The sequence below is a fragment of the Olea europaea genome, unplaced genomic scaffold, assembly GCF_002742605.1.
Source record: "Olea europaea var. sylvestris unplaced genomic scaffold, O_europaea_v1 scaffold1063, whole genome shotgun sequence".
Lineage (NCBI taxonomy): Eukaryota > Viridiplantae > Streptophyta > Magnoliopsida > Lamiales > Oleaceae > Olea > Olea europaea.
Genome location: NW_019227980.1, coordinates 116,547 through 122,861, shown reverse-complemented (window position 1 = coordinate 122,861; position 6,315 = coordinate 116,547).

The window sequence follows — 6,315 nt, the reverse complement described above, 5'->3', positions numbered from 1 at the left end:
CACAACCATGTGACCCCTTTTTCCTTAATTTTGTGGAATTTCAATTCCCATATGTTTGGTGGGAAATCAGTTCTCAACATTTTTTTTTTTTTTGCAATGAAAACAAATTATATCCACAATTGTAGCAAATTATATCCATTTAATTGAAAATTTAAATGAAAAACAAAGTTAAACGACCATCAAAAGATCCAAAATTTCAACATTTTCAGTAAAAAATTATACCAATCAAACACATTTAATTGACAATTTCTAGACAATTTAGTTCCTTGAAATTCATTCTCTTTTCACCCAAATTTCATTCTTACAATCAAACGAATCCTTAGATTAATAAGATGGAACATCACTTTCCATTCAAGACATCAAAATTGTTCATAATTATTTTCTACAAGTTTGTATTGTTTCATAAATGCATGTTTCGGAACAGTTGAATTGAAGAAGGGTAACTAGTGGCATTAATTATTTGCTTTACTCACAGTTATCATACCCGACCCATTTATCTACCCGAAAAAATCATTGGGTCATCGGGTAGTGGTTCAACCGATGGGACCGATGGGTCATTGTTAGGTCATTATTTTAATTAAAAATTATTTTTTTAAATAAAGGAGAATAAATTTTCTAAATATAAAAATATATATATATATATATATATATGTATTAGTTCAATGGTGTGGCACAAGTTTGGATATTGCCATAATGGTCAAAGATGTAATATTTCCCTTCTAATGCCAAGGTTCAATCTCTATCTTTCGCATTTTGAATAAAAATTTTGCACTTGATTCTACCATAAACCAATTCAGGTTTTATCTAAACCCGTTTGGTTCAGCCATGGTATAACTATGGTTTTACTCACTTTTTATTTATATTTAACTTCAATGAGATCTTTGTATGTTAAATTTAAATTGAACACAATTAAGTAAGAGCATTTTCAAGAGCTTAAGCACTTTTTACGTAATAGAGATCATTTTCAAATTTAAAGAATGAATATAAATTTTAAATTACTTTTAAACATGTGACCCTTTTTTTTTTTTTTTAGAGAGAGAAATCTCTCATAGGTGAGTTTTTTTCTAAAAGTTCTTAGAGTCAAATATAGCACTAAAATTATGAAAATATATTCAAAAGCAGTTTCTTAGCTTTAGAAACAACTTTTAGATTTTTAAAAGTCTTGTCAAATAGGCCTATCCTCGACTTAAATTTGGTCCTCTTTAACTTGAAAAATCTAAAAATTTAATTTATATAATTACAAGTCTAATAAATTGAATAAATCTTTTATTTTATAAATTGATGGTTAAAGATTGGACAGAACTAATACATTCCTATTTTTTGACCAATTCAAGCCACATAAGTTTAAAAGGAACCTCAATCCCTTTTTAAATTCCAATTTCAAAAATCAAATTTTAATTAATTTTTATCAGTATTCAAGTGTTAATTATATTTTTAAAAACGAATACAGCCACTCATGCCATATGCACACCCCAAACTGCATGATCTGTCTCTGCACTCTCTCACACACGAACAGCTGTTAGACACAGTTCTTCAATGAAATTTTTTCGATATGTAAGATTTAATATTTCTTTGGTGAAATTGGAAATGTTTGAGAGATTTATAGATGGAGGGGAGCTGACCTTTTAGTCCCATCGACGGCAGCAAAACTCATCAGACTAAATCTGGGCTGTCCGATCAATTTCAACCTGAATTCCATCAGTCTTAGCTGTATGTTCAACAATACATTCACTCACGTGCACAGTTGCACCTCAACATCGTCATCTTCCTCCTCTTATCCTGGACTTGGTCCGACATGTTCAATTCGCTTTCAGAATTGAACGAGAATTCATGATTTATACATGTTACGATGGTTATACTATTTTTTTTCTCCATGATTTTTTATCTTATAATCTCTAAATAATTGTGATCGATTGTGACCAAGAATGTTTTCAATGTGACTGTCTACAATTAGACCTATCTTAACTTTTAACTTTGACTATACGTGACCAAATTAATAATGACTTGGTCACATACAGTCATAAGTTTAGACTGATTTGTCATACTGAAAACAAATTTGATCACAGTTAATTACAGATGACACATTGTTAACACACTAAAAGTGCAGCCCAAATCGAATAGCTCAAGGAATGAAGTCCAATTGGGGAATCCCCAAATCAAATAGCCCAAAGAATGAAGCTCAACTGAGCAATTAAGGATAAAGACCCAGATAAGGTTATTAATGAATGCAGTGGAAGCCCACGAACACAGTAACATTATCGTCCAAACTTGCAAGACGCCCAAAATCTGAGCAAATGAAGTGCCTTACAGTCACCCAGAGCTATGACCATGTTCTCGCCCAAATCTTCGAATCGCCCAGGATCTTAACAAACATAAGATGTTATGGTTATCCAGAAGTGCAGTTATTGAAGCAGTTATCAAGTAACCTTATCACGTTCCACGATTCAAGGAGTTCAGTTGAAGACGGTTGAATGACAAATAGTAGTGGCAGCAGTTAGAGACGGCAGTTCCACGACAAGTTAGCCACCATAAAAAAAGTGGGTAGTTATAAAGCAATCAAGCAATTTCAAAGCGGTTGATCACGAAAAAATCATCAAGGGAATATAAAAGGAAGAGAAGACATCGAGAAAAAGACCCGAATCAAACACTCTCAAATAGAGAATATGTAATTTCAATTTCTTAGTTTAGATTTAAACATTTCTTTCAGTACTCGTGTGCTTGCGCCCCTTGGAGGCATTCTGTTTAGTTCCAATTGTAAATCATCGTCAATAAAACACCCATTTTTGGGACTTTATTTCAAGAAGTTTGTTCCTTACACAATCGTCTGATCACTTTTTAATTGTTAACGACTACTCGCGCGAAACAATTTGGCACGCCCAGTGTGACCTTGGTGTTTGGTGTTGGAGATACAAAAGATGAAACAATATGCCTCAGAAATCTAATAAGGAAGCAAGTCAGGGAGGAGTCCAGTCTGTGATCGAGCGATATGAGGAGCAGCATAACTCTCCACGAACAGATGGACAGAGTCAAAACAGTCACAGTCGTTACGAACCAATGACAAAGTTGAGTCCTCGAACCATGCGTGCATTACTTGGAGAACTCACACAGGATGTCGTTGAACAGGTAAATTTACGAAATATTCATAATATGGAAAAATTTACCCAAAATGGGAATGCACATTATGATAACATGGTCAAACAATTGAATACTTTGAACGAAAAAATGAATAAGTTGGTAGGCCAAATTTGTCAGCCAGTTGTGCCTCTTGCAAATCATTTTCAAACTAGGACAATTGTGGAACATAATCTCCCTGTCCTAAGTCCAAATCAAGGGGTAGAACCACCTTTTGGTCCCTCTACTTCAAATCAGGGAGATGGTGTAATGCCAAATCAGAATAGTGGCAATAGTACATCTAACTTGGGGGTAACCTAAACGTAAGAGACAATGTCCTAAATAATGGACATAATACCCCACGTGTTAATGATGGAATAAATATCCAGGCTAATGGTAACAATGTCCCAAATTATGGTAACTTCGTGGCCAACCAAGGACCAAATATCAGGCCTCAAGCAAATCAACTAGTCAACCAACCTGTAGGAATTCCATATAACCTCAATGTCATGTTGAGGAATCAGATTATGGAAATAGTACAGAACCAGATGGCTTTTTGGCTACGTCCTGTCATTAGGCCGACTTATACGAAACCATATCCTGATTGGGTAGACCAAGCATATCCATGGCCTAGAGGGTATAAAGTGCCAGAATTCTCATTATTTACCGGTGTAGGAGAGGTGTCTACTCTAAAACACATAGGGCGATTCACACTGCAAAGTGGTGACGTAACTGATTACCATAAAATGAGGTTTTTCCCTAGTTTATTAACAAGAGTAGCTTTCTCCTGGTTCATCAATTTGCTAGCAAACTCTGTCCAAACGTGGCAACAATTGGAGCAATTGTTCCACGCTCAGTTTTATAAGACTGAGTTTGAAGTTACTTTGGCCGATTTAGCGAATCTACGTCAAATGCCAAACGAATGGGCAGAAGGTTTCCTTCAAAGGTTCAAGATAGCAAGAAGTAAATGTTTTGTACCTTTCCCCGAAAAAGAGTTTGTCAAAATCACCCAAGGTTGTCTAAGCTTTGATTTGAAAAAGAAATTCCAAGACATGGAATTTCCCGATCTTTTCCAATTAAGCGCGAACGTGATTAGGTGTGAACGATTAATAAGAGAAGAAGAGCAAATGAAAAATTCTAGCAAAGGGACTTATTATAGAGACCCAAATTTTGATGTTCATATCATTAATGACGAGTATTACGATCAAATCGAAATGTGTTTGGCCGAATTAATCAAAGGAGACACGTATACTTGTCCTATAATGGCTAAGCTTAGACCGTCGGGCAAAGATGAGCCTATAAAAGATGAAAACAAAAAGGCTAGAACGTTCTCGTTCGATGTAACCAAAGCTAACCTTATATTTGATAAACTATATAAGGAAAAAAGATAAAGCTGAGTGATAAACATAAATTGCCAAGCCCTGAACAAGTTAAGGGTAAAAAATATTGTAAGTGGCATAATGCATGGTCACATTTGACTAATAACTGTTTGATTTTTCGTCATGTGTTACAGGATACCATTGAATCAGGACGAATTACGTTCGAGGATAAGAGGAAGATGGCAATGGATGAAAACCCTTTTCCACAGCCACTTGGGGTGAACATGGTAACGACTAGTTTCAAAAATAAGTTACCAAAATTTAAGTTAGTTATAGACGACGGGGAAGAAAACCCTGAACCACATCACAGTGTATTTGAACGTATCAAATGGAAAGAGCCTGAAAAGGATGAAGACGTCCTATGTGCAAGATGTAAAAGAGAAGTGAGTGGGAACACGGAGAAACCAGGGATATGGCAGCATCATCATCACCCTAGTTTTTTCCCAAACGCTCAGTCTGGTAGAGGGCGAGGTACATCATTCTATAAGGGACCGCCTTTTGAAAGGCAGTTCAGGCCAGTAAATAATGGGAGAACATTCAGGCCGCAGCCTCGCCAACCAAATGTATGACATTCGTTCCAATATAATGCAGGAAGGGCGATACCCTTCAATGAGATGACTAGAACCCAACAAAGGCGTTTTCAACAGAACTAGGACGGATGATGAGGCAACAACAGGGAATGCCACGTCCTAAAGTGCCTAGACTACTCGAAGTAGCCAATCAAAATGTTTTCAAAGACAGTGAAGAGACTAGTACAGGTGAATAGATGAAAGAATTGCCAAAAACTTCTTCTGGGAGGTCGAAGTTTGAGCGAGACAGAAGGGATGGAGAAGATCCAGATCAGCCCTTTACTATTCAGTTTGGTAAGTTACATCCTATCATGGCTAATAACTATGTGCTAGCCAATGAGTTCAAAAATAAAGAGAAAGAAGAAGAAGAGAGGGAGGATAACGAAGAAGAAGCATGCGTGTTGGAACATGAAGAAGGTCAAACTTCTAGAAGGGCCTACGATGATGAAGGAGATGATGGTATGACGGATATCGAAGAGGAAATTGATTTGGAAGCAGAAAGAAGAAAAAGAGGAGTATCGTACAATACTCTGTTGAAGCAACTACATGGAGAGGGGGTTCGTGAAGTGGACTTGTTGGGGGAATCGTCTGGGCGTTCTTTCGATTATTACGTGTTGTACGGGACGGCCAAAAGGAACAAGAGAGTTCCTCACTTTGAAAAATATGGATCACCTCCAAGAATAATGCCTCCTCCCACAGGTTGGGTAACTGAAGAAAAAGCATTAGAAAACAGTAAAAAGAAAATTTAGAAAACGGAAGTTTAGTGCGACATGCTGCACGTTGACTTATCACAAAAGGATAACTCGACAGAGGACAAGCAGGAAGTGGAAATAGATGCTGTCGAAAAGGTTATTTTTAAGCGACCAGCCATGAAGTTAACTAAACACTTGAGGCCATTGTACGTTAAAACTCTAGTTAACGGCATACCTGTGGCAAAAGTGCTTGTCGGTAATGGAGCAGCTATAAACACCATTCCATCTAGGATGATGAGGAAATTTGCAAAGACAGAAAATGATATGATCCCGACAGAAAGTGATATGATCCCAACAGAAGTCGTCCTTACGAGTTTCAATGGAGGAACAACTTCAGCTAAAGGGGTTATGACAATGGACATAACTATAGGGACAACTACTAGGACCACAGTCTTCTTTATAATAGATGGTCCTATTAGTTACAATGTGTTATTAGGAAGGGATTGGATACACGAAAGTCGCTGTATATCCTCATCGCTCCATCAATGCCTGGTTTTTTAGAAT